Below are 9,534 nucleotides of genomic sequence, written 5' to 3' on the forward strand. Positions count from 1 at the left end.
TGTTGTGCACAGATTCGTTGGATGAATAATCAGTTACTGGATTATGGGTTCAAATTTTCTAAAATCCCTATTTACTGTGATAATCAAAGTGTTATTGCTATGACAGGTAATCCAGTTCAACACTCAATGACAAAGCACATCAGCATAAGGTACCACTTCATAAGGGAACATGTGGATGAAGGTACAGTGGAATTGCATTTTGTTCCCACAGATCAACAACTAACAGATATCTTCACAAAACCACTGTGTGAAACTACTTTTACAAGATTGGTAAATGAACTTGGAATGGTTTCAGGTTCTTTCTCTAAATCTGCTTAGTTTATGTTCTGATACATCAAACTTTATGATCAGTATTTATATATATTACTATCTTTGTGTATTCTGTGCTTAAATTGAAAATTACTTAAGTGCTGATTGTTGTCTGATGTGAATTTCTAAACTCTGATAGTGATATGAATATTTTTGTGACTATTCAATCCAATGAGGATAATTGTGCTAGATGCTGAACTAGTAGTCTTTAATATACTAAAGATCCCATGTTTGAAGTAATTGTTTATGTGGAAATCTTTTAACACAAACAAATTCTGATATTGAGCTTAGTTAAGTTTACTTTGTGTATCTTATTACTAAGTCAAAAACTAGAATAGTGCTTCTTATCTGTTAAGTTCTGATGTTAGTAAATCTGGTGGATGTACTAAGTGCTGATAAGCCTCACTTATCAAAAGAAAAAGAAAAGAAATAAAAATCAGGTACTCCATTGAGATCTAGAGTAAAAATGTGGAAGGGAAGACCCAAGTGCATTGCCGGTATTAAGTAATATGCATTAGAAAAGCAAAATAAAATTTTCTTGGTGACTTTTCACACTCTATGATTACTGGAGAAATACTCTAATAACAACATAAATTCTGATAAGCAGTCGTGACTCACTTACACTGAGAAGCCACTGTAAAATAGAATTTCAAAAGATGCATAAAATGAGCACAAAACAGTTGAGGTGGACTCATGCATGAACTCATTCAAAAGTAGACTTCAGAATAATGACAGATTTTAAGTAAAGTTCTTAGTTATGCCTTATTTCTAAGATGTACTGAAGTGAATCAGACTTTACTCTTTGTCTGATATTTAGCTTAATGCACACACTTACACTCCATATGAATGATGAAAATTACTGTGGTGATCAATGTTATTTTAGATGAACAGTCTATGTGTCAGATTGCATAAATTCTGAGGACAAGTTATAATGGAAGTTCTGATGATTAAGTTCGGATGAAACCATATCAGTATTTGTGTGAAGAATTACTGGAATACACATTCGCTTTTCGAGTTAAGGAGCCATATTCTGATGACTTTTAAATCCTGATAATAATCAAAATCTGATGTTGACGTGACAATATTTATTTACTTGGTTTATTTTTGGTCATTACTTGAACGATAATATTTTTACAGAATATTGGTTAATGTGAGATAAATCAGTCATAATCATTGTGGGTTAGTGGTTAACGTGTATGTCCTGAAAAACTGCATGTGCACGGTAATTATTGCTTATTTTACGTGCCCATTAACTCTCATTCTAACCGTTTACTGACTGTTCACATGGTGCCAGGTGTAAAGTGTATCCCATGCTTCAAAAATATGACTGTTGAGTGGAGAGAGTATATATATGAGAGATAAAAGATTTTCTAATCTTTTACTTACTTTTATATTCTAAATCTCTTTTACTTTCTCTCTCCCTCTCTCTTTTATTTTCTGAAGCTGTTTTTCTCTCAGGACTTTTTACAAACACTTTGCAAACATTCTCTTATTCACTTAATTTCTTACAGAGATGGCACCAAAAGACATAATTTTTGATGGAACTAAGTTTGTTCCTAATAACTTCTGCGATATTCTTAGCAAGTCAGAAGCCCCATCAGAACTTCACTTCATTCAGGACTTTCTTGCTAGTTCTGATATTGGGTACGCTCTGACCGAACCTGAAACAGTCTCTGGTACTGTTAGGAATATATGTGCATTAGTTTGATGATATGTTTAACAAAACACTTAAGTAGAAATTTAGTGTCTGTAGCCTCAACGGATAAGACCACTTTGGCTATCCGTTGATGGTGTAGCTTTACTTAGAAATAAGTCTAGTATTGTAGCATATTTCAGTCTCTGTATTTAAAATTGTAATTCTTAGAAGTTGAGAGAAACTATGAGTCATGTTGACTACTAGATGATATGCAGATAGGAAGGCCAATTGTAAATATTTCATGCCTTGTAATTTTGTATAAATGAAGTGGTATCAACGGATGACTTAAAAGACCTTCAACGGATGAGAAGCTAAGCTTCAACGGATGTCTCTAAAGCTTCAACGGATAACATCCTTCAACGGATGAGAGCATCAACGGATGAAAGCTTCAACGGATAACATCCTTCAACGGATGAAGTCATCAACGGATGAAAGCTTCAACGGATGTTCTGCTAATCAGCCGTTGATAAGTGGTAGTTGTACCTACAAGCAGAGGCACGTGGGTTGACAGAGAAAACTGAGATGTGGTAGCCGAATTTCAGGATCAACAGAAAAAGCAGCCGTTCTTCTTTTGTACAAAGTTGCAATAGTCAACAAAGTACTTGAGTGAACAGGAAAAGAAGCAAGTGAAGAACTTATTTTACTATTGTAATTTTATATTGTTTTTCACTTGTACACTTGGTAATATATATGAACCAAGAAGAAGCTAGTAATTAGAGAGATTTTTTCCAGAGCTGTTAAGAAATATCTTGAGAGAAAATTCATCTAGTTTGTACTAGGATGCAGCTGTGATCAACATTGTTGAACACAGATTTTCTAATACACCATCTCTGGTGGAACAACAAATCCACCAGAAAAGTTTTTAAGGTCTGTTGTGTTCTTTACATTTGTGCTTGAATATATATCTGTCTGTATTAGCTTAAAGCAATTCACACACTTGTTCTTCTTGAACACACAACTTTATAAACTGCTCAAAACTTGAAAAAGTTTTGAGATTTACATTCAACCCCCCTTCTGTAAATCTCATTGTTAGTCTTCTAGGAATAACAATTGGTATCAGAGCAGGCTCTTGACACACAAAGAGTTTAAAGATCTTGGAATCTAACAAAGATGAGTAAGAAGGATATTGGAGTAAAGATCCCAGTTCTTGACAAAGACAGTTATCACCACTGGAAGGTGAAAATGCACCTTCATCTACTCTCCCAAGATGAAGGTTATGTAAACTGCATTGAGAATGGTCCTCACATTCCCCACAAAGTAGCCACAGTTGCTACGGCCACAGTTGCTGTTGGTCAATCCATTCCAAAACCTAGAGCAGAATGGACAATGGAAGACACAGAAGAAGTCCACAAGGATAAGAAGGCTATGAACATTTTGTTTAATGGTCTTGACAAGGATATGTTTGATAATGTGATAAATTGTTCAACTGCCAAAGAGGTTTGGGACACAGTTCAGCTGCTGTGTGAAGGTACAGAACAAGTAAGAGAGAACAAAATGCAGCTTCTCATTCAACAGTATGAGCACTTTCATTTTGAAGAAAATGAATCTTTAAATGACACATTCAATAGATTCCAAAAACTGTTGAATGGACTGAAGCTGTATGGTAGAGTGTACCAGGTGAAGGATTCAAATCTTAAATTTTTGAGATCCTTACCAAAGGAATGGAAACCCATGACTGTTTCCTTAAGAAACTCTCAAGATTATAAGGACTTTACTCTTGAAAGATTATATGGAATCTTGAAGACTTATGAACTAGAGTTGGAACAGGATGAGGTATTGGAGAGGGGGAGAAAGAAAGGAGGTTCAGTTGCATTGGTAGCTGAAAATGAGAAAGAATGCAGAAAAGAAACTGTGAGATCTACATCAAGCTCCAAAGATGGTGTAAGAAATCCAGAATCAGACAAAGGTAAAGGGCAAGTTGCTGAAAATGAAGACAACTCCAGTCAAGATGACTCTGATGGTATTGATGAGCATCTTGCATTTCTGTCCAGGAGATTTGCAAAGATGAAGTTCAGGAAAAACACTAGAGCCACTAAACCCCATAAGAACATGGTGGACAAATCCAAGTTCAAGTGTTTTAATTGTGGTATGAGTGGACACTTTGCAAGTGAGTGCAGAAAGCCAACCTCTGAAAAGAAGAAGTTTGATCAAGTAGATTACAAAAAGAAATATTTTGATCTGCTCAAACAGAAGGAAAGGGCTTTCATTACTCAAGAAAGAGACTGGGCAGCTGATGGAGAAGAAGAGGATGAAGACATGGAATATGTTAACTTGGCTCTCATGGCTGATTCTGAGGAGAATGAAGTTAGTTCATCAAGCAACCAGGTAATTACTACTGATATAACACAGCTTACTAAAGAAGAGTGCAATGATGCTTTTAATGACATGTCTACTGAACTGTATCATTTGCGTGTATCTCTTAAATCTCTTGCTAAAGAAAATAGTAGGATTAAAGAGAACAATCTGTTTTTAAGTAATAGAAATGCTGTGTTAGAAGATAAGTTAATTGACCTAGAAAAGACTAAGCTGCATTGTGTATCTGTTGAAAATGAACTAGCTGAATCTATTAAGAAAGTAGAAATACTTTCCAATCAATTAGAGAAAGAGCAAGAGGTGATTAAAGCCTGGAAAACATCTAGGGATGTAAGTGCTCAAATTGCCAAAGTCCAAGGAATTGAATCATTCTGTGAAACTGCCTGGGATAAAAATAAAAAGAAACTGGAATTAATTGATGGACTGTCAACGGATGTGGAATCAACGGATGATGAAAGTTATCCGTTGAAGGAAGAAAAGGAACATCCGTTGAAGGCTCCTCAATTAAAACAGGCAGATGTTTCTAAAAGAGAAAATCTAAAGAAACTCAACAAAAAGTTTGATTCAACTTCAAAGAACTTTGTCAGAGAAGGAGCAAGCACATCCAAAGATGTCAGAAAGGTGAATGTAGGGCACATGACCTTAGAACAGTTAAACAATAGGCTCAAGATGGTTGAGGATAAAAAGGAATCCAAAAGGAAATCCAACAGAAATGGGAAGGTAGGAGTTAACAAACATAACAATTACACACCTGACAAGTATGCTCCTAGAAAAAGCTGTGTGCATTGTAGTAGTGTTAATCATCTATCTGCTAACTGTAAATCTATTAAGAAAACTCCCATAACTGTACCCTCTTCCATGCCTAACATGTCTGTATCACCTCTACATGCTCTGCCTGTTATGTCTCAACAAAATCCTTATGCACATTTTGCAAACATGCCATATTTTAACAATTCTTATCTTGCTGCATTCAGTATGCCTCAATTGCCATACAATATGCCAATGTGGAATAACATGTATGCACAATCCATGCCTAATAATACTATAAATGTGCTGGATAATGTTGTGACTAACCCTACACCTCAACCAACCACATCTAAGACCAAGGTTGACTCAAACTCACCTAAGTCTAAAGATGCAGGAGGAATGAAGTCTAGGAGAAAGGCTAACAAGAATGGACCCAAGGAAACTTGGGTACCAAAATCAAATTGATTGATTTTGTGGTGTGCAGGAAAATAGAAGAAATCTATGGTACTTGGACAGTGGCTGTTCAAGACACATGACTGGAGATTTCTCCCTGCTCACAGAGTTTAAAGAGAGAGCTGGCCCCAGCATAACCTTTGGAGATGACAGCAAAGGGTTTACTATGGGATATGGCTTGATTTCAACAAGGAATGTCATCATTGAAGAAGTTGCATTAGTTGATGGTCTCAAGCACAACTTACTGAGTATCAGTCAACTATGTGATAGAGGGAATACAGTTTCCTTCAATTCTGAAGCCTGTGTTGTCACTAGTAAGAAAGACAACAAAGTGGTTCTAACTGGAGTTAGAAAAGGAAATGTGTACTTAGCTGACTTCAACTCTACAGATGCAGAATCTATTACTTGTCTTTTCAGCAAAGCAAGTTCAGTTGAGAGTTGGCTATGGCACAAGAAGCTATCCCATTTGAATTTCAAGACAATGAATGAACTAGTCAAAAAGGACTTAGTAAGAGGAATTCCTCTTGTTGAATTCTCAAGGGATGGTCTGTGTGATGCTTGTCAGAAAGGCAAACAAAGGAAAGCATCATTTCAGAAGAAGCTTGAAACAACAATTGATGAACCATTACAGCTGCTACATATGGATTTGTTTGGACCAGTCAATGTATTGTCAATAGCAAGAAAAAGATATTGCCTAGTGATTGTAGATGATTTCTCAAAGTTCTCATGGGTCTATTTTCTTGGATCAAAGGATGAGGCAAGTGAAATCATTATCAATCACATCAGGCAAGTCAATAATCATCCTGACTTGAAAGTAAGAAACATCAGGAGTGACAATGGAACTGAGTTCAAGAATTTGACATTAAGGCTGTTCTGTGAAGAAAATGGAATCATGCATGAGTTCTCAGCTCCAAGAACACCTCAGCAAAATGGGGTAGTTGAAAGAAAGAACAGATCTTTAATTGAGGCTGCCAGAACAATGCTTGAAGAATCAAAGTTACCAACATATTTTTGGGCTGAAGCTGTTAATTGTGCCTGTTTCACTCAAAATATTTCTCTGATCAATCAAGCTAAAGGCATGACTCCTTATCAGTTGTTCAAGAAAAGAAAACCAACTCTAAACTTTCTTCATGTCTTTGGATGTAAATGTTTTATACTAAGGAATCAATCTGACCATAAAGGGAAGTTTGATGCAAAGGCTGATGAAGGAATATTTGTTGGTTATTCAGCTGGAAAATCTTATAGGGTCTACAATCTAAGAACCAACATTGTTATGGAATCTGTGCATGTTGTGTTTGATGATAAAAAGATTGATGGACTAACAGATGAGGAACATTATGAGAGACTCAAATTTGACAATATTGAAATATATTGTGATGATAGTGAAGAAGAGATTGATGGAGACGACACTTCAAAAGGAATACAAAATTTGCTCCTGGATAATGCACAAAATTCAGCATCCGTTGAAAGACATTGTGCATCATCCGTTGAAGTACTTAATGAAGCATCCGTTGATCATAGCTCATCAACTGATAATCAATTTACATCATTAATTGATGGAACTCCAAGTTCCCTGCAAAGGACCAACAACTCAGGGGGAGTTTCAACTAATCAAAACTCTATCTCACATCATGACAATACTGAGATCACCTCATCTAGAGCTCATCTTCCACCTCAAAGGAAATGGACCAAGAATCATCCCTTTGAACTGATCATTGGTGATGCATCATCTAAAGTGCAAACAAGAAGAGCTACTCAAGATGAATGTCTGTATAGTAGTTTTCTATCTCAGGAGGAACCTAAGAAAGTGGAAGAAGCCTTATTGGATCCAGATTGGATACTAGCTATGCAGGAAGAGCTAAACCAATTTGAGAGAAACCAAGTTTGGAAGCTGGTACCCAAACCAAAGAACAAGAGTCCTATTGATACAAAATGGGTATTCAGAAATAAGATGGATGAAAATGGCATTATCATAAGGAATAAAGCCAGATTGGTTGCTAAAGGCTATTCTCAGCAAGAGGGAATAGATTTTGATGAGACATATGCTCCTGTTGCAAGACTTGAAGCTATCAGAATCTTTCTAGCCTATGCAGCCCATGCCAATTTCAAAGTCTATCAAATGGATGTCAAGAGTGCATTTCTAAATGGGAAATTAGAGGAAGAAGTCTATGTAAGTCAACCTCCAGGATTTGAAGATCCAAATTTTCCAGACTATGTGTATTATCTGTTGAAAGCACTCTATGGACTGAAGCAAGCACCTAGAGCCTGGTATGAAACATTATCAAAATTTCTTTTGGAGAATCACTTCACTAGAGGTACTGTTGATAAAACTCTCTTCTTTAGAAATGTTAATGGCTCTAGTATACTTGTTCAAATTTATGTAGATGACATAATATTTGGTTCTAAAGATAATAATCTTTGTAAGAAGTTTGCTAAGCTAATGCAAAGTAATTATGAAATGAGCCTAATGGGAGAACTAACCTATTTTCTTGGTTTACAAATTAAACAAGTTAGTAATGGAATTTTCATTAGTCAAACTAAATATATTCATGATCTTTTAAAGAAGTTTGACTTAATGGAATGTTCATCTGCAAAAACTCCCATGGCCACTGCCACCAAACTTGAATTAAATAAGACTGAAAGGTCTGTGGACATTACAAGTTATAGAGGCATGGTTGGTTCACTTTTATATTTAACTGCTAGCAGACCAGATATAATGTTTGCTACATGTCTGTGTGCGAGATTTCAAGCTGATCCTAGGGAGTCTCACTTAATTGCTATCAAGAGAATTTTCAGATATCTCAAGGGTACACCAAATTTAGGAATTTGGTATCCTAGAGAATCTGGCTTTGATCTAATTGGTTATTCAGATGCAGACTATGCAGGTTGCAAAATAGACAGGAAAAGTACAACAGGCTCCTGTCAATTCCTGGGAAACAAGCTTGTATCATGGTTTAGCAAAAAGCAAAATTCAGTCTCTACTTCTACAGCTGAGGCTGAATACATTGCTGCTGGAAGTTGCTGTTCTCAAATGTTATGGATGAGGAATCAACTCCTTGATTATGGACTTCATGTTGATAGAATACCTATCTTTTGTGACAACACAAGTGCCATAGCCATAACAGAGAATCCTGTGCAGCACTCAAGGACCAAGCACATTGATATAAAGTACCACTTCATCAGGGAGCATGTCATGAATGGTACAGTGGAACTACATTTTGTTCCAAGTGAACAACAAATTGCTGACATATTTACCAAGCCACTTGATGAATCAACATTCACAAGATTGGTAAGTGAGCTAGGTATGCTTAATTACTCTTAAAATTCATGTCTTCTTTGCAATTTGATGTGGAGCCTGAAATATATTAGTTGCTAGAACAAATTTGACTTTTAACAAAGTTTATTCCATCAACGGATGTTCCCTATCCGTTGAAAGTCAAAATTGCTCTATCAACGGATATTCATTATCCGTTGAAAGACAAGTATATCTCTGGAACTTTTATCCGTCAACGGATAAAGCTGAAGTACCTTTCAACGGATGACAATTTACATTATCCATTGAAATGTCACATCAGACGTTTGAGGTGTTTCACAGCCGTTGATTCTATTTTCTTAACCGTTGATACCATACATACATCTGTATGTATTGATTTTAAAGGTAGTTACTAGAATACTTACAGTTTATTCTTAAACGGCTGAAATTCACTAACACCTATTTATTGATTAATCCTTTATTTATTTTTTTTTTTTTTTTTTCTTTGAAAGCATATAAGCCCTTCTGATTGTTCATTATTACTTTACGCTTTCTTAGAATTTCAAGCATTTACCATTTTCTCTCTGCAAAACCCTCAAGTTATTCTCTGCAATTTCTACTCACAACAATGGCACCAGTCGTGAAGATTATGTCTCAATCTGGGTTCATCTACGAGAAGAATAATTTCATAGCTCTGGTAGAGAAGAATGAAGCCCACTCAGATTATCACAAAATGATGGACTTCATCAAAAACTGTAAACTT

The sequence above is a fragment of the Apium graveolens genome, chromosome 1 (assembly GCF_009905375.1).
Source record: "Apium graveolens cultivar Ventura chromosome 1, ASM990537v1, whole genome shotgun sequence".
Taxonomy (NCBI): domain Eukaryota; kingdom Viridiplantae; phylum Streptophyta; class Magnoliopsida; order Apiales; family Apiaceae; genus Apium; species Apium graveolens.